Source organism: Moschus berezovskii, chromosome X (genome assembly GCF_049115385.1).
Source record: "Moschus berezovskii isolate FMDL1 chromosome X, NW_MosBer_1.0, whole genome shotgun sequence".
In the NCBI taxonomy this organism is placed as follows: Eukaryota; Metazoa; Chordata; class Mammalia; order Artiodactyla; family Moschidae; genus Moschus; species Moschus berezovskii.
In genome coordinates, this window is record NC_142488.1 from 52,378,705 (window position 1) to 52,403,990 (window position 25,286).

General features: G+C 39.1%; 1 protein-coding gene across 3 annotated transcripts in view; it reads right to left on the bottom strand.

The window, feature by feature from the left end:
• Positions 1-25,286, bottom strand: part of MAGED1 (MAGE family member D1) — a 93,305-nt gene that overhangs the window by 42,152 nt on the left and 25,867 nt on the right. The window contains exon 1 of one of the 3 annotated variants that reach the window (XM_055438038.2): positions 4,536-4,559. The exons of the other annotated variants lie outside the window; for them this stretch is intronic. The gene's annotated coding sequence lies outside the window, so the exon portion shown is untranslated. Of the gene's footprint in view, positions 1-4,535; positions 4,560-25,286 lie in introns of those variants that run through there. 3 annotated transcript variants of the gene reach the window in all.

Here is a 25,286-nt window from a genome sequence, read left to right on the forward strand (position 1 = left end):
AAAGCCCAGAAACAAACCCAAGCATCTATGATCAATTAATCCATGACAAAAGAGATCAGAATATACATTGGAGAATAGATAGTCTCATCAACAAGTAGTATTGGGAACATTGGACACTTACATGTAAAATAATGAGATAGAACATTTTCTCACACCATAGACAAAAGTAAACTCAAAATGGATTAAAAACTTAAAGGTAAGACCTGAAACCAAAAAACTCCTGGAAGAGAACATAAAACATTCTTTGATATAAATCATAACAATGTTTTCTTGGATCTGTTTCCTAAAGAAAAAAAGCAAAAATAAACAAATAGGACCTAATTAACTTAAAAGTTTTTGCACAGCAAAGGAAACCATAAATGAAACCAAAAGAAAACCTACAGAACCAGAGAAAATATTTGCAAATGCCTCAACCAACAAGGGGTTATTATCCAAAATATAAAAAGCTCAAACAATGCAGTATCAAAAACAAACAACTCAATAAATAATGGGCTGAAGACCTGAACAGACATTCTCCTGATGAAGACATATAGGTGGCCAACAGGCACAAGAAAATATGTTCAGCATTGCTAATCACCAGAGAAATGCAAATAAAAACTACAATGAGATACCACAATGAGGTCTATCACCTCACACCTGTCAGAATGGCTATCATCAAAAGAACACAAGTAACAAATGTTGGTGAGGATGTAGAGAAAAGGGAAGCTTCTCACACTGTTGGTGGGAATGTATATTGGTGCAGTCACTATGGAAAACACTATGGAAGCTCCTCAAAAAAACTAAACCTAAGTACTACCATGTGATTCAGCAACTCTACTCCTGTGTACATATCCAAAGAAAATGGAAACATTCATTCAAAAAGATACATGGATCTCAATGTTCATAGCAGCATTATTTATTTTTATTAATTTTTTCAATTTACTTTTTATTGAAGTATAGTTAATTTACAATGTTAATTTCTGCTGTACAAAAAGTGTGATTCAGTTATACAAATATAAACATTCTTTTAAAAATATTTTCTTCCATTATGGTTTATCACAAGATATTGAACATAATTCCCTGTGCTATACAGTAGGACCTTGTTATTCATTCTATATATAATAGTTTTTATCCACAGTAGTATTATTTACAATTACCGAAATATGGAAGCAACCTAAGTGCCCATCAACAGACAAAAGAAGTTTTATATATATATATATGTATGTATGTATACACACACACGTATATATATTTATATATATATATATTCAATGGAATACTAGTCAGTCAAAGAAAAGCATGAAATCTTGCCATTTGCAGCAACATGGATGGACTTGGATTGTACTGTGCTAAATGAACTTAGAAAGACAAATACTCTATGATTTCACTTATACATGGAATCTAAAAGATAAAACAAACTTGTGACTATAGCAAAAAAGAAACAAACTCACAGATATAGAGAATAAACCTGTGATTACTGGTGGGGAGAGGGAAAGGGGAAGAGCAAGATAGAGGTAGGGATTTAAGAGGCTGAAACTAACCCTAAAGTGAATAAGCTACAAGGATATATTGTAAAACACAGGGAATACAGCAAAGGGTAACAGAGTTTTGTCAAGATAATATGCTGGTCACGGCAAAGACTTTTCCAACAACACTTTTCCAACTTTTCCAAAAGATGACTCTATATACATGGACATTACCAGATGGTTAATACTGAAATCAGATTAATTATGTTATTTTCAGTTGAAAATGGAGAAGCTCTATATAGTCAGCAAAAACAAGATCTGGAGCTGACTGTGGCTCAGTTCATGAGTTCCTTATTTATTATTCAGGCTTAAATTGAAGAATTTAGGGAAAACCATTAGGCCATTCAGGTATGACCTAAATCAAACACAGAAGAGATTAAGATGAGGTGGCAAGAATACACAAAAGAACTATACAAGAAAAGTCTTAATGACCTGGATAACCACGATGATGTGGTCACTCACCTAGAGCTGGACAGCAGACATCCTGGAGTGTGAAGTCGGCCTTAGGAAGCATTACTACAAACAAAGCTGGTGGACTTGACAGCTGAGCTATTTCCTAAAGGATGATGCTGTTAAAGTGCTACTCTCAATACGTCAATAAATTTGGAAAACTCAGCAGTGGCCACAGGACTGGAAAAAGTCAGTTTTCATTCCAATCCCAAAGAAGGACAATGCCAAAAAATGTTCATTCCAATCCCAAAGAAGGACAATGCCAAAAAATGTTCAAACTACTGTACAATTGCACTCATTTCACATGTTAGCAAGTTATGCTCAAAATACTTCAAGATAGGCTTCAGCAGTATGTGAACCAAGAACTTCCAGATGTTCAAGCTGGGTTTTGAAGAGGCAGAGGAACCAGAGATCAACTGCCAACATTTGTTGGATCAATGAGAAAGCAAGGAGTTCCAGAAAAACATTTACTTCTGCTTCATTGACTACTTAAAAGCCTTTGACGATGTGGATCACAACAAACTGTGGAAAATTCTTAAAGAGATAGGAGTACCAGACTACCTTTCCTGTCTCTTGAGAAACCTGTAAGTGGGCCAAGCAGCAAAAGTTAGAACCGGACAAGGAACAATGGACTGGTTCCAGATTGGGAAAGGAGTACGCCAAGGCTGTATACTGTCACCCTGCTTATTTAACTTCTATGCAGAGTACATCCTGTGAAATGCCAGGCTAGACGAATCACAAGGTGAACCACCACACAACTTGGTAGCCCCAGTCACAGATACAGTGGAGTTGGAAGTTACTGGTCCAAAACAGTCAGGGACAGAGGAGACTGAAGACGGGAGAGGGGAAATTTATTGAGAGAGAAACTCAGACCGCCACAAGAGGGCACAACAAGAATGCAGTATTTCCCCTGGTTCTTCTCCATCTTTCCTGCTGCTCATTCTCATCTCTTTTGCCCACACCCTTCACCCTCACATGTGTATTTCTGAGATTCTGTCCTGCTCCCCACTCTCACTCCACATATTCTCCTGGGGCAGTCTCATTCATACCTTAATTAAAACCACCACCTCTGTACTTGATGACCTCCAAAACTATCTAACCCTACTTTCTTCACAGCAGCAGAATAAAATTGCTGGTTGCTTATTGAATAATTCCTCTTGGACATTCCAAAGGTGCTTCGGATCTCAACTGTTCAAAATTGAACTCATCATTTTCCCCCTCAAACCTGTTCCTCATTCTGAGTTCCCCAGCTCAGGGAATGGCTTTTAAATCTCAACCACCCAAGGCAGTAAGAAAACTGAGGATCATCCTAGATTCCTTTTTCTCATCAGCCTTCATATATCCTCCAGTCAGGCACCAAGTTCTTAATTCCTTATATACATGTATTCTAATTTCATTCCCACTACCTTAACTCAGGCATCAACATCTCTCCTCTTTTGTAATAGCCTCTGAAATGGTCTCCCTGTACCCAGTTCTGTCTTCTTCAGTATCTCATCACTGGATATTTCTAAATTGCAAATCTTCTCCTGTTAATTCTTTGACTGAAATCCCCAAATATCTTCCCACTGTTCTTAGTAGAGCATTCAAGGCTCTCCGTGATCCAGCCACTATCTCCTTCTCATTAAATACCCTCTCACTCTCTATGTTCCAAGTATACTAATGATCTTGAACATATCATAAACATACTGTAAACATTGAATTATTTCATATAATATGTCTTTGCTCACACCACCACTACTTGAAATGACTATTTCTCAGATGCAACAGTTAAAACTGACAACACAGCTTTCAAGATGTATGCATTAATATTTTTCTGGAACCCTCTCCCACCCAGCAGAATTAACTATTTCTTCCTTTGTGTCTCTAATGTATTCTATATAGACTTTTTATCAAGCATCTGTGATATGTTGCTGTGTAGATTTGTTTATATGTCTCTTTTTACTAATATCAGTTTCTCTATGACCAGGAACATATCTTTTTCTTATCTCTATCAAACTATATATCAGAGTGCCTGGTATAGAGAAGAAACTTAAAATACTTAAAATATTTCTCTAAAAAATCATCATCAGGATGTAGTATATGAGGCCAGTCTGATGCCAGTCTCTGATCTCTGGCAAATATCAGTAATCTACCAAACAATTGCCCCCTTGCACCTCAGAATCACTGTCAAGACAGCATAGTATGAAAACCTATTTCAATTGGTTGGAATAGGCACAAGACATTTATTTCTTATCTTGGAATGTAGGCAGTCACAATGGAGTGCCTAAGTAATAAGAGGAGTTGATCTAAGAGAACTAACATGGGAGAAGTAACGTAACTAATGGCAGAATATCTCCTAAACACTCTTTCAACAGTGTGTTATAGCAAAAATCGGCATCGGGAGGTAAATGCTATCCATGTGCATCTAGCACTGCCCACTGAAGAAACATCTTATCAGAAGAAACAAAACCCCATATATTGGTATTCTGATTTATACTTCAATTTTGTCTCAACTGATTCAGAAAATATTCCTCTCTGACTAAGGATCAGAAATCTGGTAACAAGCAAAGTGCTACACCTGAGCTAACAGGCATATCACACCTGGAGAAACAATGGATCGACATATCTTCATTCCTTCTGCATCCAGGACCCCTGGGAAAAGTACAGAAAAGGGTAAAAGCTCTTTTCTTAAATGGAACAATTTACTGGAGCACTATTTCCAAATCTTAAGCCCATAACACATACATAAAATGATGACATGTACAGACACGGGGCTATACTGGACAAGACTTTTCATGACCAGAAGTAACTGGCCTGGAACCTCCAGGCAAACTGGGCTACCTGTACAGTGTATTAGTTTCCTATCGTCAGTACAAATTACCACAAACTTAGTGGCTTAAAGCAGCATTACGTTTATTCTTTTATAATTCTAGAAGTCGAAAGTCTAAAATGGGTTCACAAGGTTGCATTCCTTCTGGAAGTTCTAGGGGAGAATCCATTTTCTTGCTTTTTCCAGGTTCCAGAGAGTCTACATTTCTTAGTTCATGACCCTTCTATTCATTATCAAAGCCAGCAATTTAGCATCTTCTTTCCTCCCTGGAGCCCATGGGGTTGCAGAGTCAGACATGACTTAGCAACTGGAAAACAACAAAACTGTCTTTGCCAATTTCAGAGTCTACACCATGAGAAGTGGTTATGGAGAACATTTGAGAAGAGAATCAGGCTATTAATGAAATCTTTCAAAATTGGAGGTGATCCCTACTCGAAGGGAGTTATAGGATAAACTCTTTATAACCTTTACTCCATTTTTTGGAGTCCGATGTACAGTTTCTGGGAGTACTTACCAGATCCCAAAACTGACTGAATGCTACAAAAACTCACTGCACTGAAGAATGAATTGTGATTTCTGGAATGAATCCCTTAATGATAAATAAAGGCTAACACGTCTCTGAAGATTTACACATTGCCATTATAAACTCAGAAGAATTAAACTCTCAGGGATTCAAATCCTAGCTCTTCCAGTGATAGCTCTGTGACCTTGGGGAAATTCTTTCATCTCTTTTTCTCAGTTTCTTCATGTGCAAAAAAAGAATGAGAGTTCCTATATTATGACTGTTGCAAGAACTAAATGATTAAACAAACTATGTAAAGTTCTTATAGTGCTTAGCACGAGGCTGTTGTTGTTCAGTTGCTAAGTCATACCCAACTCTTTATGACCTCATGGATGGCAGCAAGCCAGGCTTTCCTGTACTTCACCATCTCCCAGAGTATCTCAAACTCATGTCCATTGAGTCAGTGATGCCATCCAACCATCTCATCCTCTGTTGCCTCCTCCTCTGCCCTCAATCTTTCCCAGCATCAGGGTCTTTTCCAAAGAGTTGGCTCTTTGCATAAGGTGGCCAAAGTACTGGAGCTTCAGCTTCAGCGTCAGTCCTTCCAATGAATATTCAGGGTTGATTTCCTTTAGGATTCACTGGTTTGATCTCCCTGTGGTCCAAGGGATTCTCAAGAGTCTTCTCCAGCACCACAATTCAAAAGTATCAGTTCTTTGGTGTTCAGTGTTCTTTACATGGTCCAACTCTCACACATGGTAGGTGCATAATTATATGCAATAAGTGGAAAGCATTTTAATTAACTTTTATTATAAACCTTCTTTTCATTTCTACCAAAATCTGATTTTTCTCAGAAAAACCTTTCCATAGCATTACATTTATACGATTCCTGTATTGTCTAATGCTGAGTAAAATTACACTTTAAACTGAAGGCCTTTCTACATCTACTGCACTATGAACTCACTGATATCAAATAAGGCTAAATCCTACTGAAAGCATACTTATAATTTTTATTTACACAGAGGATCTTGCCTTTATGAATCATTTAATGATAGATAAGACAGCCTCTAATTTAAGGCTTCCTCATTCTAGTGGTTTCTTTTCACCATGAATTTGCCGATGATAAAGAAGGATCTCTTTCCATCTCCATTATGAATTTTCTGATGTTCTATAGGGCTGATATAAGCAAAATCTCTTTTCCACATTCATTACATGCATAAGGTTTCTTTGCACCATGAATTATTCCATACTTAGTAATGTCTGAACTGGATCTGAAAAGCTTTCCACACAGGCATTACAAGCATGGAAGATTTTTTTTCCCATCAGATTTTCTCTTCTCTCTCTCATGTTTCAAAAGAAAATCTCTGAGCATATCCTAAAGTCTTTTCCAGTTAATACATTCGCAGGGTTTCTCTTCACTATGCTTCTTCATATGCTGGAAAAAGTTTGATTATTCATTGCAATTTCTTTCACATTGGGAATGTTTCCCCACGTTATGAAATTTCTGGTGTTGAAAGAGAATTGAGCTCTGCCTGAAGGCCTTCCCACATTTTTACAGTCATAAGAATGAATAAGTTCTCAGGAGTGAATCCTCAGATGTCAAATAAAACCAACCTCAATAACTAAAAATTACTTTATATTCATTACCTTCATAGCATTTCTATTAGAGTATTCTGAGGCATCGACCATAAACACTAACAACATCAAAAAGCTTTCAGACACTAATCATACAGGTAGGATTTCTGTGCATCAAAAATTTCCCAGTGTCTCTCACATTCTAAAAATTTTGCAGTGATAGTCCTAGGAACTGTTACTCTATGCTCTTTCTTCTAGAGATTTTCCTCATGTAGCAGACATCTAGCTCAGCCTATTCTCAGCCATCGCACTCTCAGCCTTTCTCTTCAGTAGGATTATCTTTATAAGTGGCAGGCAGTGTTGTGCCTGCAGCAGACCTCCCTGGAAAAGGGAACATGCTAGATTCTTTCCTGCCAAGCTTTCTTGAAGCCTATGTCATCACATGCTAGTTTTCTCCACAAAAGAGACTCTGACCAATTGGTCTTGGATTCTGGATCTGTAATATTCTCTGAAATTTGGCTTTTTCTGAAATTTCCCTCTTTCAAGTAGATCGTACTCTTAGTTATAAATGATAGATCCTCAAACATAAATGGGTAAAAAATATGTGTAAACCATTCACAAAAAAGAAATACAAACAGATAATAAACACATGAAATATTTCACCTTATTAGTCATCAATAACTGTAAATTGAAACAAGCATGTGAGGTTAACTGTTCCTCTTTAATTCTCACCAAGCAGTTTATATGAGTGCATGTTTGACTGTTGTCTTTCCTGGTATGAATGTAAACTGGTACCAATTTCTAGAAAACAACTTCCCAGTGTGTAATTATGAGTCAGAAAATAGTTGTACCTTTTGAGTCACTCTTTAGAAAATCTATCCAACAGAATGGTCAGATATGCAAATAAAAATTCACGTACAAAATGACTCATTGAAGCATAAATATTAGTGAAAAAAATGGAAACACAAAATTTCCAAAAACATGGAAACTGAAGTATACTCAACAAATTGCAGTATATTCTTCTGATGGGATATTATGCAGACATCAAAAATGTTGCCAAAAGTTGTTACTGACCAGGGAAATTCTCATGAGATAATTTTTAAAGAAAGCAGGTTTTAGAGGAGAAAGCATGAGCTGATTGCATCCCTTCAAAATTCTTATGTTGAAGTCCTACCTCCAATACCTCAGAATGTGACTATCTGGATATAGGACCTTTAAAGAGGTAATTTAGTTAAAATGAGGCATTAGGGTAGGTAGGCCTTTATCCAACATGACTGGTGTCCTTACAAAAAGAAGTTAGAACACAGAGACACATAGCAGGAAGAACACGTAAAGACATGATTTAGAAAAGATAGCTATCTACAAGCCAAGGATAGAGGACTGAGAAGAAACCAACCCTATCAACAACCTGTGGCAGTTGATTATGGCAGTACTGGCAAACTAATATAGCAGGATACAAAACTGTATATACTGAAAGAAAATATATCAATTAGTTAATAGGATTTATAGCTGGGTAATGAAATGAACAAGTTTATTTCCTTCCTTATAAAGTTTTATTAGTCTCCAAAAATCCTCATGATGAGCATATCTCTACTTTAATAATACAAAATATGTTAAAAAAAAGGTAAAGATATCCATAAACAAACAATTAAAAAAGAACAGACAGAAAAAAATCATATAACTTTTACTTGATGAAGCTGCCAAAATGAGGTAGAAAGAAAATTGGTCAGAAAAGTAAGACCCAGGAACTTCTTGGCATTGTCTCGTTTTAGGTGGCCGCTCGACTCAAGAAGGCTTGGAAAAGCAAAGTAATGTCAGGATGACTGGTTTGTTTGGAAGGTAGTGGCAGAGACAGTAAAGGAGATTCAACTGAGTAGAGAAATCAGAAGTTGACCTGAACAAAGGAGGTGCTAAGAGTGAAAAGCAAGGATTTGGAAGAAGGGAGACAGCAAGAGATTCATTTTCAGCGTACTGAAAAAGGGGAAGCAACAGAGAAGTAAGAAGTAACTGGGCATGCTAACAAAAAGGTAGCCACAAAGAAAATATGAAAAGATTCTCCTTTGCTTGGTCTTGTGGCACCCACCAGATGGAGAGTTTGAGAGGGGCATAGGGGTTCAGAATGTCACCCCAAAATGTGTTGGCATATTGATTATTTTGAATTAAAGGTACTTGAGAAACAGCTGGTACAAGGATACTCTGGACCTCCTTTGTCTCCCTGAAAGTAGGAGAAAAGTTTCTCAAGGGAAAGATATCTTCCCTGTACCAGAAGGGTAGAACACATCCTTATCACCAGAGACAGGTAATTTAGAGCTCAAGAAGGCTGGACAAAAAACCTTATTAATTCTTTACTATTTACTACTTCTAGCCCCAAAACCTCTATGCCTTGTTGATACTTCATAAATTTAATGGGTTTTGTTTTGTCTAAAAGGTATAAAAGCTCTGCTGTGGTCACTTGAGTTTCACATTTTTGTAGGACTCTTGTACATACAAAATTAAATTAGCTTTTCTGATTTGAGAGAATAGCACTGAAACATGTACATCACCATATGTAAAATACATGACTAGTGCAAACTTGGTGCATGAAGCAGGGCACTCAAAGCTGGTACTCTGGGACAACCCAGAGGGACAGGGTTGGGGGTAAGGTAGGAAGGGGATTCAGGATGGGGGAACACATGTGTACCCATGGCTGATTCATGTTGATATATGGCAAAACATCACAATATGTGAAGTAATCATCCTCCAATTAAAATAAATTAATTTAAAATTTTAAATTAGTTTTTCTCCTGTTAATCTGTCATATGTCAATTATTAGACCAGTCAAAGAACCTAGAAAGGAAGAAGGAAAAAACTTCTCGCCCCTACAGTTGCAACAATAAAGATAACAAAAGCATAAGCACTTCACTGAAAGGCTATACTTGGAAAACCTTGAGAGACAGATATTATTATTTCAAATGTATAGATGAAGAAACTGATGGTCAGAGAGGGGAACTGACTTCAGTATTTTAGAATTAGTAAGTAGGGGAACTGACAGCCAATTCAAGTATGTTTTCCCACCATGCCAAGGGGGCTGTGGGCATTCACCAACCAAAATTCCAAAACTACCCTAACACTATCTAATAAAGGTATAAGTTCACAAGCCCCTTCCTGCCTCAGTTTCCTCTCTGTCCTCACCTAAGAGGATTTCTTTCTGGGTTTCTTTGTCCTCAGCTCTTTCCAAATTCAGCTGGGAATTTATTTTGGTCTTTTGATGTGGAAAATCCTGTACTTGAAAAGGAAACAAAACTTTGTGGTTAGAACTGGGGTACTTAATGTCCCTAAATTCAGTTCTGAAAGGTATAGGGAGGGCAGTGGAAGGGGGTTTCTTACTCAGGAGGTTTCAGAACCAGGCAAAGGTTTTATGAAAGAGGCATAGAAATGGTTGTGTTTCCAAGGGCCAGGGAGAGGGTACTGACCTTGATCGATGAAAACCCGATTTAAAAAAAAACATGTCACTTACTCTTCATGGATTTGTTCCATAATCCACAAACAAAAAACAGTGGAATCCAAAGGTTAGAGTGCACTGAACTGGTTAAGCACATAGGCTTCAGGGTTAAACAGAGCAAGGCTAAAATTCCAATGTTGTTTCTTCCTTGCTATTGGACCTTGGGCAAGTATCTTTACTTTTTTGAGCACTGGATGTGTGGAAACAGAATGTTGCCTGCCATTCCTGTAAACAAGTCAACAGCCACTGGAGCTGCCCCCCGCCCCCTCCACGTGGTTCATTCTGAAGGGAATTCACTGTAGAGAAAAACAGGAAGCATTCTATGCTGGGGATACTTGCTCTAGATAGTCATAAGATGCATATGTAAGAAATAAATTGATCCCAGACTCTTGCATCTTCCCAAACATAAACACTAAAATCATTAACTAGAGAAGTATATCTTTGTGATTAGCAATAACATTTTGAGGTTTGAGAACATTTTTTCCCCAGGAAAAAAAACACCTCCTATATATCCTATCTCCTCCCTCAGTAAGGTTCCCGAATCAACCTTAACTCCCAACTTTTAGGTTGTACATTTTAATTCAGCCAACAGATCTTTCCTTTCTAAAATGAAGAAAATAAAACCCAAAAGGTAATGAAACATCCTGAGCCTAAATCTTATCTCAAAAAAAAAAAAAAGGTAGGAAAGAGTTCGAGGGAATGTTTCTAGTTCTGGTAATTGCCCCCCAGCTTGTTTGGACAAACTCTCAAGGGGAGGAGGGAGGTGGGAGGGGGGTTCAAGAAGGGGAACACATGTACACCCGGGGTGGATTCATGTCAATGTATGGCAAAACCAACCAATATTGTAAAGTAACTAGCCTCCAATAAAAAAAAAAAAAGGAAATTATCAACAAAATAGAAAAAAAAAACACAACTGAAAAAAATTTTGGTAAAAATGAAGTAACAACAACCTGAAAACAACAAAAACAGCAATAAAAATATGGCAACAGAGCAACACCATGAGAAAAGGGGAACCTAGAGAAGTAAATATCAGTCAGTTCAGTTCAGTTCAGTCGCTCAGTCGTGTCCGACTCTCCGCGACCCCATGAATCACAGCACGCCAGGCCTCCCTGTCCATCACCAACTCCCGGAGTTCACTCAAACTCATGTCCACAGAGTCGGTGATGCCATCCAGCCATCTCATTCTCCGTCGTCCCCTTCTCCTCCCGCCCCCAACCTTAGGTGATGGAATTCCAGTTGAGCTATTTCAAGTCTTGAAAGATGATGCTGTGAAAGTGCTGCACTCAATATGCCAGCAGATTTGGAAAACTCAGCAGTGGCCACAGGACTGGAAGAGGTCAGTCTTCATTCCAATCCCAAAGAAAGGCAATGCCAAAGAATGCTCAAACTACCGCACAATTGCACTCATCTCACACGCTAGTAAAGTCATGCTCAAAATTCTCCAAGCCAGGCTTCAGCAGTATGTAAACCGTGAACTCCCAGATGTTCAAGCAGGTTTTAGAAAAGGCAGAGGCACCAGAGATCAAATTGCCAACATCCGCTGGATCATGGAGAAAGCAAGAGAGTTTCAGAAAAACATCTATTTCTGCTTCATTGACTATGCCAAAGCCTTTGACTGTGTGGATCACAATAAACTGTGGAACATTCTGAAAGAGATGGGAATCCCAGACCACCTGACCTGCCTCTTGAGAAACCTGTATGCAGGTCAGGAAGCAACAGTTAGAACCGGTCATGGAACAACAGACTGGTTCCAAATAGGAAAAGGAGTGCGTCAAGGTTGTATATTGTCACCTTGCTTATTTAACTTATATGCAGAGTACATCATGAGGAACGCTGGGCTGGAAGAAGCACAAGCTGGAATCAAGATTGCTGGGAGAAATATCAATAACCTCAGATATGCAGATGACACTACCCTTATGGCAGAAAGTGAAGAGGAACTCAAAAGCCTCTTGATGAAAGTGAAAGAGGAGAGTGAAAAGGTTGGCTTGAAGCTCAACATTCAGAAAACAAAGATCATGGCATCTGGTCCCATCACTTCATGGGAAATAGATGGAAAAACAGTGGAAACAGTGTCAGACTTTGTTTTTTTGGGCTCCAAAATCACTGCAGATGCTGATTGCAGCCATGAAATTAAAAGACGCTTGCTCCTTGGAAGGAAAGTTATGACCAACCTTGATAGTATATTAAAAAGCAGAGACATTACTTTGCCGACCAAGGTCCGTCTAGTCAAGGCAATGGTTTTTCCCGTGGTCATGTATGGATGTGAGAGTTGGACTGTGAAGAAAGCTGATTGCCGAAGAATCAATGCTTTTGAACTGTGGTGTTGGAGAAGACTCTTGAGAGTCCCTTATACTGCAAGGAGATCCAACCAGTCCATTCTAAAGGAGATCAATCCTGGATGAAGCAGAGGCAATTTCTGCCCTGAGGGAAATCCCCACAAATTTAACTTCCATTTCAGTTGTCTTGAAAGGCAAAGGAAACAGATTAAAGCCCAGAACTACTTAGAGTAGGAAAACTATCAGGAGACCCTCTCTACAACCAGCTGGATAGGTGGGAAGGAGGTCATTTTGCAGCTCAAGTTGAACTACAGGACTTGCCCTGGGATCCTTGAACCTTGAATTAGACAAAGAAGCAAATCAGCAGGATCAGCTGATAACAGAAAAGATTTCAAACACTGGGATTAGCGAACACAAGCCATAAAATAAGTATTTTTCACAGATAAATAACAAACTTAAAGATATTTCCAAGCAACAGGAAAGTATAACTAGTATATCACAATTAAACCTAATCAAACATAAAAAAAATACAATACCCCAAATGAAAAGTTCAAGGAATAGCTTCAGCTGGGAGACTAGGAAATAATTTGTGAAAATTTAAGACAAGTCAGAGGAAATTAATAAGAGTCAAAAGGTGGAAAGTACAGAAGAATGTAAGTATAGGTGTGTACACACTAAATCGCTTCACTCATGTCCGATTCTGTGAAACCCTATGGACTGTGGCCTGCCAGGCTCCTTTGTCCATGTAATTTTCCAGCAAGAATACTGGAGTAGGTTGCTATTTCCCCCTCCAGGGGATCTTCCTGACCCAGGAATTGAACCTGCATCTCTTACGACTCCTGCATTGGCAGGTGGGTTCTTTACCACTAGCGCCACCTGGAAAGCCCCAGAAGACTGTCAGTTCAGTTCAGTCGCTCAGTCATGTCCGACTCTCCGCGACCCCATGAATCACAGCACGCCAGGCCTCCCTGTCCATCACCAACTCCCGGAGTTCATTCAAACTCATGTCCACAGAGTCGGTGATGCCATCCAGCCATCTCATTCTCTGTCGTCCCCTTCTCCTCCCGCCCCCAACCTTTCCACTGAGCTCCAGTAGCATACTGGGCACCTACCGACCTGGGGAATTCCTCATTCAGTATCCTATCATTTTGCCCTTTTCATACTGTTCAGGGGGTTCTCAAGGCAAGTATACTGAAGTGGTTTGCCATTCCCTTCTCCAGTGGACCACATTCGGCTGTGGTCCATGTGATCAGATCGGCTAGTTTCCTGTGATTATGATTTCAGTTTTTCTGCCCTCTGATGCCCCCTCGCAATACCCACCCAGAAGACTGTAAGAAACTCAAATTGCTCTTACTCACCAAGCAGGTATAAGAACTTTGTAAAAGTGATCACACTAAATCTTAACAACTACTTTATGAGACACAAAATAAATCTTAACAACTACTTTATGAGACACAAAATGCAGAATTTCATTGATAAAAATTAAAATCCTTTTCATATCTTTTTCCATTTCTAAAAGCAAAATTGGGCTCCAGACCTGCTTTTTCTTTAAAAACATAGCTAGTAAAAGTCCAGAACCTAATTTTACAAATGCAAATGTTCACAATCAACAAAAGGAAACTCAAAAAGAGATGTGGGCTCTGTACTCACTCCCCCACAGCCTTGGAGGGGTGGAAATCATTTTGCTTCACAATTATTTCAAATATTCTAAATCTGAAAGATGCTAGAGAATTTTAATAAGATGTCAGTCTTGTAGTCTTTTACAATATGGAGACATGAATATTCATAACTTCTACCAACTAATTCTATTCTGTTAATACAAATCTTTCCTTAAAAGTATTATTTAAAGAAAGGGATAAGACTTCTACAACTTTAGAAACTGATGTTTTGTTCTATGAAAATAACCCACAAAAGAAATGTGTAATTCTTACTTGGTAATTCATTAACCTGGTATGGTAGACAGAATAACGGCCTTCCCAAGATGTCCACATTCTGATCCTGTGAATTTGTCACCTTACATAGCAAATGGAATTTTGCATTTGAGATTAAGGATCTTGAGATGAAGAGATTACCCTGAATTATTCTGGTGGACTCAATATAATTACAAGAGTCTTTATAAGAAGGAAGCAGGAGGATCAGAGTCAGAGAAGGAGCTATGAATATGAAAGTAGAAGGTCAGAGTCAGAGAGATGAAGATAATATACGGGTAGATCTGAAGATGGAGGAAAAGACCATGAACCAGGGGAATGCTAGAAGCCTCTAAGAAACTGGAAAAAGCAAGGAAACAGATTTCCCCTTAGAACCTCGGGCGGGAGCTCAACTCTGACAATACATTGATTTTAGGACTGCTGACCTCCAGAACTGCAAGACAGTAAATTTGTGTTTATTATCTATGCCACAATTTTTACAGCAACAATAGGAAACTAATACATCTGGTGATAAAGTTGAAATTGCCATCTCTCTATTTAAAAACAGATTAATACTTCTAAGATCATCCTGACAAATTGGGTAAGGATCATTGGCACTTTCTTCTCTACCCATAGGCATGGGTAAACAAACATAAACCCATGATTCCACTGGACTCACTATGTAAGAAATACTTTGAGAGGATATATTTGTAATGATTTCTATTTCACCAGTGAGAAAAATGAAACATCTAAGGTCAGTACACAAAGAGCCAGGATTCAAAGCCCTATCTACTAGCTACAAAGTCCAATATTTTTTTCACTACATCTTGCTGTCTCTCAAACTACTTGGGATGTGATGAAGAAAGGGTAGAACATCTAAATGTATTCCTCAGACAAACCACAGCTGCACAAAAATCTCCATATTTGTGAGATACTCTTCTTTCTTTAATTCCATGCTTATAATGAGCAACATGATGTTTTCTTAGTTTGACTTTCCAAGTACCCCAAATGGCATGCACTAGAGAGAGGACCTGAGTGTTCTGGCTATCAGAAAGAAAATATTAGTGTAAGACATGTGTGCTTTTCTCTCTGTATCTATCTTAGTCTCAGTAAACTAATTCGTATTTGTTTATCACCAAGTTTCATTTTAGCATTTCACAAATGCTAAAGACCAAATCCTGGACATGCATGCGTGCTAAGTCGCTTCAGTCATGTCTGACTCCACAACTCCATGGACTGTAGCCTGCCAGGCTCCTCTGTTCATGGGATTCTCCAGGCAAGAATACTAGAGTGGGTTGCCATGCCCTCCCTCCAGGGGATCTTCCTGACCCAAGGATCGAACCCAGGTCTCTTACATCTCCTGTATTGGCAGGAGGGTTCTTTACCACTAGCACCACCCAGGTGGTAGGTAGTCACTTAACTGAAATACTACCACCTGGTGGCTCAGTGGTAAAGAATTTACCTGCAATGCGGGAGATGTGGTTTGATCCCTGGGTTAAGAAGACACCCTGGAGAAGGAAATGGCAACTCACTCCAGTATTCTTGCCTGGCAGAAGAGCCTGGCAGGCTACAGTCCATGGGGTCGCAGAGTCAGACACGACTTAGTGACTAAACAACAACAGGGTTTTTTTATTAAGTACTGGTAAAATTTCCAAATAAAGGTAATTTCCTTTCTTTGATGTATTTTGCAGTATTTACAAATCAAACACAGCTCGTTAGAGCAGGAGGCCTCAGAAATGCTCACGTGAAACCGTTGCACAAAATAATTCTGCTTTACTTTATCTACAATGACATCAACTTACAGAGGTATAAGGACTGAATGGGAAAAACAATTGCAGTTATTCACAAATTACATTAACAAACCAAAAAAACTTTGCAATGATTCACTGAACTGTATAATTCATGTATAAAACACACTTTTAAGTATGTTTTATATAAACGTTATGTAAAAACTCAATAAAATTTGCAAACAAACAATTGGGCCTGGAGAAATGTTAGTAAGGTGAATGGATCTAATAAACTATACACCAGAAACAAGCATTCCCATACTCTAGTCACAACAAATTACAAAATATAATTTAAAAATATTAACTACAGCAACAAAAACTATCAGTGCAAAGAAACAAAACAGGTATGAGACCCTTGCAGAGAAAATTATAAAACTTTTTTCAAAGACATTAAAAATACCTAGATAAAAGGAGAGATAAACTACATTCTTTGTTGTAAAGATGCCATTTTTGTATCTATAATCTATAACTAAAATGTAGTTCTAATCAGAATTTCAGTTTCTTAGAGACCATATTAACCTTATCTCAAAATTCATATGAAAAAGTAAACAACAAAGAACACACTTTTGAGGGAGAGGAAAAAGGAAGGGAAAGGGGTCTTTCCCTATCAAATATCAGATACAATATAAAACTATAGTAATTAACAGTGTACATAAATATATACATATATAACAACTTGGTATATTATAGAGACAGCATTATAAATCTGTGGAGAAAGAACAGACAACACAGTAAACAGTCCTTGAACTACTGATTAATCATTCAGAAAAAAATTAAGATCTCTACATAATACAACACATAAAAATGAATTCAAAGTGAGTCATAAATCTAATTCTGAAGATTACAAAAATTTTATAGGAAGATATACTAGAACACCTTTATGAAATCAATACGAGAAAGAATTCCTTCAAAAAACATGGCATATAGAGAAACTGATAATTTCATAGGGAAATGGAAGTGGCTGCTCTTCCATGACGGAGAAGGCAATGGCAAGCCACTCCAGTACTATTGCCTAGAAAATCCCATGGATGGAGGAGCCTGGTAGGCTGCAGTCCGTGGGGTCGCTAAGGGTCGGACACGACTAAGCGACTTCACTTTCACTTTTCATTTTCCACTTTCACACATTGGAGAAGGAAATGGCAACCCACTCCAGTGTTCTTGCCTGGAGAATCCCAGGGACGGGGGAGCCTGGTGGGCTTCTGTCTATGGGGTCACACAGAGTCGGACACGACTGAAGTGATTTAGCAGCTCTTCCATGAAGGCTGAGGTGATCAATCAGTTCAGTTCAGTTGCTCAGTCATGTCCTCTTTGCAACCCCATGAACCTCAGCACGCCAGGCCTCCCTGTCCATCACCAACTGCCAGAGTCTACCCAAACTCATGCCCATTGAGTCGGTGATGCCATCCAACCATCTCATCCTCTGTCGTCCCCTTCTCCTCCTGCCCTCAATCTTTCCCAGCATCAGGGTCTTTTCAAATAAGTCAGCTCTTCACATCATGTGGCCAAAGTACTGGAATTTCAGCTTCAACATCAGTCCTTCCAAGGAACACCCAAGACTGATCTCCTTTAGGATGGACTGGTTGGATCTCCTTGCAGTCCAAGGGACTCAAGAGTCTTCTCCAAAAACACAGTTCAAAAGCATAAATTCTTCGGTGTTCAGCTTTCTTTACAGTCCAACTCTCACATCCATACATGACTACTGGAAAAACCATAGCCTTGACTAGATGGACCTTTGTTGACAAAGTAATGTCTCTGCTTTTTAAGGTGATCAATATTATAGCATAAATTGAACCATTTATGAAACTATTTCTATCTGCCTCCCTTTTCTAGCTCTTCTAGACCAGAGTGGCCTCCAACTGTCCATTTCTTCAGGTAGTTCCCAAGCTCAAGACTAGATGACCTACATGGTCTAGATGACCACCTGCTCTCTGGTCCCAACACCCAGAGGATTCTCATCCACTGCCAGGTTAACTGCTACTTCTATGGAAAATTAAGTTCTTCCCATGGGCCCTTCCAGGAGGTCTTCTCTGAGTCTTGCCCCAAGATGGGCTAGAGATACCCTCCTCCATATTGCTACTGAAAGTACCACACCCTGGTCTCACCATCAGAATATTCCCTGTTGCAATGTCTGTGTCCATCTCACCCACCAGACTCAGTAAAAAATATATCTAATTCAACTACACCTGCTCATTTTGCAGCAAAGGGTCTATCTATATCACTACATTTCTACTTATTTTCTTTATTGATTAATTAATGGTTTCTAGCTAACTTTTCTAAGGTTTGCAATCAATTGATCTTCTCCACTGGTATCCTAGCACTTCTAACATTCTCAGACTATGTACGTTTTCCTCTCTCACCTACTATGACTTCCCCCTTTGTTCACTCACGCTTTTTGTCTACCAGGGCCTTGGGAAAATATTTTTCTAATAACCAAGAAAACAAATAGAGGGAATGAAAAGTAGAAAGGCATGCTCACCACCTCCTGAAGTTATCTGTTCACTATTCTCCTTCCCACCTAGAATCTCTCCTTTGTGACCTCCAGGATCCCCTCCTCCTTGAAAAATAAGCTCAAAACACCCTTCAGTGATGTATAGAACACACCCTTCATCTCCAAGCCATAAATGGATCCTGAGCCTGCTGGATCTCCCACATCCCTGGTCGCAAAATTCCCAGCTGGTAAACTATGCACACTGGTATGTGAAACCTCTGCATAATATACGACTCAAAGAATTTCATACTCAAGCAATATCTGTCAGATGGACATTCTCAGGTGGCTTGCCCTGTGATATAGAGCAAAGCCCAATGTGTTGTAAAAGATAACAGGGTCCTACACTAACTGTCCTGTAGGACTACACTGTAGTGTCCAACTGGTAATAAAAAGGATGTTTTCTAGAACATAGAATAACAAAAGTTATTCTAGAATAACTTTTCTCTGTGAGTATGTATGAAAATGCAGCCAGAGCATAAACAGACTGACAAAAATAGAAGCCAAAGGATGAAAGGACATCAAGTGGAGAACCACAATAAACATGCCACTGCTTTCAATATCTTGAAAATTCTAATTCTCAACATGCACAGAGAAAACAAAAATAATAACAATAGTAAAAAGTAAAGAAACAGTGAACTAAAATACGAAATAAGCAACTCCTAATTTTAAATGTGCTCTCAGGATCTTCCCGACCCAGGGATTGAACCTGTGTCTCTTACATCTCCTACAATGGCAAGTGGGTTCTTTACCACTAGTGGAACCTGGGAAGCTCAATTTTAAATATGCTGTAATATTAGTGAAATAACACATACAGTCAGATCCAAGAAGTACATTAAATACTAATTATAATTAAGGTTTAGAACTATTTATTATTCTTATTTTAAAATAAAAAAATCAATAATACATATGCATAATATTTCACATTTTCATATAAAACATTTTGTTAATTTTCTGAAAGTTGATAAACTCAAACAATTTTTGACCACTATAAGTGTATTTCCACTAAATTCAGGTAATTAAAGGTGTGTCATAAACAAGCATAAAAAATGAGACTCTGGACAGGAGGACATGACCAGTGGAAAAGAATATATAGAACCATGCAAAACTCAATAGGACAAAGGAACTAGGGGGAAAAACAGGAGTATTAGTAGGACTGGACCTACCCTCGGCGGGTGGGGGACCTGAAGCAGGGATCCAATCCCCACAGCGGGGCAACTGTCTGAGTCACAGGGGAAACATTTAAGGCTGAGAGTGAAACAGCTGATCTGTGGCAGCCTAAATGGAATGAGAATTAGACAGTCTTTGCCACAGCCATACATATGCTGCACAGGAACGCGGGTCTCCTGGAAGTGGCAGCAGCTGGGAGCTGGAGTTTAGGTATTGTGGAGCAACCCCAGGGCAACGGCTGCTGTTGACTGCAGCGAGACAGATCAAGATGTGAGGGAGGAGATCATGGTGGGAAATGCCTGTGGAGGAAAGCCAGGCAGCCATCGAAGCAAGGTGATACTGCTGAGTCACGCATAGAGGCTAGAGCCATCACCATAGCCTCTCTCTCTCCACACGCCAGCATCAGCAGCTGAACAATGCTGCTGGCCAATCAAACACTTGATGCACTGAACTACACAGTAGGACCCCACCCAGGGTGATCCTTTAAGTGACTGATGCGCTGAACTACAGAGTAGGACCCCAGTCAGGAGGGCCCTCTATGTGCCTAATGTGCTGAACAACAAAGAAGGACCCCAGGCAAGGGATCCCTTTAAGTGCCTCAAAGGGCAGAGCTACAGAGAAAGACTAGCCAAAGAGGCCTTCTGATTGCCAGCTACAAGAGGCTCGAAAAAGACTCTGATAGGGACGTAACTCCTGCCGTGGAGGCAGTTTGTGTCCTTGAACACTTGGCTCTGCCAGGGTCCCTGCAAGCCAAGCAGCTGTACACCACCCTCACGCTCAATTCTCACTGCGGCAGAGCTGCTACTGGCAAAAAAAAAAAAAAAGTCTTGTGTTTATGCACTCAGGGTCGCTTTGGTCCTGTCTGGCTCTTTGCGACTCTGTAGACTGTGGCCTGCCAGGCTTCTCTGTCAGAGAAGGGGTTCTCCAGGCAAGAATACTGGAGCGTATTGGCAAACACTGGGTGCCATACCCTTCTAGAGCATGGTATTTCCTGCTGCCCTAGCCGCCAATGCCCCTGAGTACCTGGTGCTGCCAGAATCCCTGTGACCCAAGCAGCTGCACCACTTCAACACCTGGCCCTCAAAGGGGCAAACCCAAGCCCTCCAGGGCAGCCTCAGGAGCTTAAACCCCAGTGGACAACCCATATGTAGAGTGGAAATAAAACCACAGTTGAAACCCAGGGGCAGTGTGACTAAGGAAGAAGACCCAAAACCTTCCCACCAGCTATACAAGCTGCAGATTAAATCCACACGATCAACTAAGCAGACTCTGTGTCTATGGAATATATAAAAGGCCATTGAGAGCTCCCACAAAAGAAAACGCACTAGCTCTGATAGCTGTGGACGTTGGAGGCAAGAACACACAGGAGTAGGACCAGATTAGAATCTGAACAGCCCTGACAGCAGGTCCAGAGATCAATACACTATTGGAGGGCATCCTAGGGAGGTAAGGTGGACGGTGATTCCCAGCACGGGAAAGGACCCTGACAGTAGAGACTAAAAAAAACATTTATTATTCTTTTTTTTACTTGTTCTGTAGATTCTTTTGGATTTTTTTTCATTTTTTTCCCCTTCCCCCCGCCACCCCCACCCTGGTCTGTTGTAGTTGTTGATTTTATTGGCACTAAGAAATCCAATTAAACTTCTGAGCTTTTCTTTTTTCTCAGTCACATTTTTTATTGTTGTCATAAACTTTTGCCTCTACATTGGGCTTTTGCAGTTGTGTGGAGTTTTCCTTTTTTTCATTTCAATTTTTAAAACCAATTTTTATTTTTTCCAAATTTATTCCTTTGTTTGCTTTTCCTACTGTTCTTTTCCCCTTGCTGCTAAGTCACTTAAGTCCGACTAGTTAATCTTTAATGTATATAAATCCTCTTCATCTAACTCTATGTAACTTAGCATATCTGTTCTTTCTTTCTTCCCTTTCCTCTCAACATATTTGTTAGTTTTGTTTTCATTGCTTTATTCCCCACTTGGCACCTTGCTTTACTTTTGTTTTCCAGTTTGTGCTTAAGTTAGTTTTGTTCTTAACTAGTAAATATAATTTTTTATTTCCTTTGTTCGCCAGATCAATCTACTGTACCGTATTTTTAATTGGACTGTTTTCACTTTGCTCATGGGTGTATATGTATATGTGTATATTCGATTATTTTAATTATCATTTGCCTGATTTTTTAACTGCCATTTGTCTGGGGTTCATCTTTGGTTTCTCATTTTTGGATATTTGTTTTACTCTCCCAGAATGCCTTAACAGTCCACTTGTGGAATCTTCGTTCCTGAGCAGAGATCAAACCCTGAGCTTTTGGAGTGGGACCACTGAATCCAAGACCTTAGACAACCAGAGAACTAACCCTAGGGAGTATCAAATAGTGAGAACTCACACAAAGGAAACCACTTGAATACAAGACTCAGCATCACCCAACCACCAGTAGCACCCTGTGCAGACGCTTCATCTAAACAACAAACAAAACAAAAATACAAACCCAATCATCAGCAGATAGGAGTACCACCTATCACAGTCTTGCCCATCAGAGGAAAAATAAACAAACAAAAACTCAACACAAATATCACTCTATACAAAGCTCACACAAACCACTGGACCAATCTGAGGAGGGCAGAAACCAAAAGGAAGAAAGAACTCAACCTTCTTCAAGGAAAGCCTGGGAAAAAGAGACCTCAAAGACAATAACTTAAAAAAAATGAAAAGGCAGAGAAATACTGCACAAATAAAGGAACAAACTAGAAACACAGAAGTCCAAATAAATGGAGAGGAAATAGGAAAATTACCTGAAAAATAATTCACAATAATGACAGTAAAGATGATCAAAAACCTTGAAAACAAAATAGAGAAAATGCAAGAATCAATTAACAATGACCTAGAAGAATTAAAGAATAAGCATAGAGACAAACAACACAATTACTGAAATTAAAAATACTCTAGAAGGAATCAATAGCAGAATATCTAAAGCAGAAGAACGAATCAGTGAGCTGGAAGATAAAATGGGGGAAACAACTTCTGAAGAGCTGAATAAAGTAAAAAGAATGAAAAGAGCTAAGGACAGTCTCAGAGACCTCTGGGACCATACCAAATGCACCAACATACGAATTATACAAGTCCCAAAAGAAGAAGAGAAAAAGAAAAGGTATGAGAAAATTTTTGAAGAGATTATACTTGAAAATTGCCCCAACATGGAAAAGAAAATAGTCAATCAAGTCCAAGGGGCACAAAGAGTCCCATACAGGATAAACCCAAGCAGAAACAGGCCAAGACACATACTAACAAACAAAGACTAAACACAAAGAAAGAGTATTAAAAACAGCAAGGGAGAAGCAACAAGTAATATACAAGGGAAACCCCATATGCTTAACAGCTGATCGTTCAGCAGAAACTGTGCAGGCCAGAAGACAATGGCAGGATATATTTAAAGTATTGAAAGGGAAAAATCTACAACCAAGATTACTGTACCCAGTAAGGATCTCATTCAAAATTGATGAGACAATCCAGTACCACCAAACTGGCTTCACAACAAATGTTAAACGGACTTATATAGTCAAGAAATACAACAGAAAAAAAAGGTCTACCAAATCAACTCCAAACAATTAGAAAATGGCAACAGGAACATATATGTCAATCAGTTCAGTTCAGTTCAGTTCAGTCGCTCAGTCGTGTCCGACTCTCCGCGGCCCCATGAATCACAGCACGCCAGCCCTCCCTGTCCATCACCAACTCCCGGAGTACACTCAAACCCATGTCCACAGAGTCGGTGATGCCATCCAGCCATCTCATTCTCCGTCGTCCCCTTCTCCTCCCGCCCCCAACCTTTCCCAGCATCAGAGTCTTTTCCAGTGAGTCAACTCGTCGCATGAGGTGGCCAAAGTATTGCAGTTTCAGCTTTAGCATCAGTCCCTCCAATGAACACCCAGGATTGATCTCCTTTAGAATGGACTGGTTGGATCTCCTTGCAGTATAAGGGACTCTCAAGAGTCTTCTCCAACACCACAGTTCAAAAGCATAATTACTTTAAAGGTAAATGGATTAAATGCTCTGGCCAAAAGACACAGACTGGCTGAATGGATACAAAAACAAGACCCAATATATGCTACAAGAAACCCACTTCAGAGCTCAAAACACATATAGACTGAAAGTGAGAGGATGGAAAAATAGATTCCATGCAAATGGGAAGCAAAAGAAAGCTGGAGCAGCAATCCTCATATCAGACAAAACAGGCCTTAAAATAAAGATTACAAGAAATAAGGAAGGACACTACATAACGATCAAGGGATCAATCCAAGAGGAAGACATAACAATTGTAAATATCTATGCACCCAACATAGGAGCACTTCAATACATAAGACAAACACTAACAGACATAAAAGGAGAAATTGACAGTAACACAGTATTAATAGGACACTTTAATACCCCACTCACACCAATGGACAGATCATCAAAACAGGAAATTAATAAGGAAACACAAGTCTTAAATGATACATTAGATGAGATGGATCTCATTGATATCTTCAGGACATTCCATCCAAATGCAGGAGAATACACCTTCTTCTCAAGGGCACATGGAACATTCTCCAGGATAGAGCACATCTTGGCTCACAAATCAAAACTCAGTAAATTTAAGAAAACTGAAATTGTATTAGGCATTTTCTCCAACCACAATGCTATGAAACTGGATATCAATTACAAGACAAAAACCGTAAGAAACCCAAACACATGGAGATTAAACAACACGTTTCCAAATAACCAACAGGTTACTGAAGAAATCAAAATGGGAATAAAAACATTTCTAGAAACAAATGACAATGAATACAGGACAATTCAAAACCTATGGGATGCAGCAAAAGCAATTCTAAAAGGGAAGTTTATACCAATACAATCCTATCTCAAGAAACAAGAAAAGCATTGAATAGACAGCCCAACTTTACACCTAAAGCAACTGGAAAAAGAAGAAAAAACCCCAAAATTAGTAGAAGGAAGAAATCATAAAGATCCGAGCGGAAATAAATGAAAAAGAAACGAAAGAAACAATGATAAAGAGTAATAAAACTAAAAGCTGGCTCTTTGAGAAGATAAACAAAATTGACAAACCCTTAGCCAGGCTCATCAAGAAAGAAAGAGAAAAGAATCAAATCAACAAAATCAGAAATGAAAAAGGAGAGCTTACAATGGACAATGCAGAAATACAAAGGACTAAAAGAGACTATTATGAACAACTATATGGCAATAAAATGGATAACCTGGAAGAAATGGACAGATTCTTAGAAAAGTTCAATCTTCCAAGACTGAACCAGGAAGAAATAGAAATTATGAACAACCCAATTACAAGCACT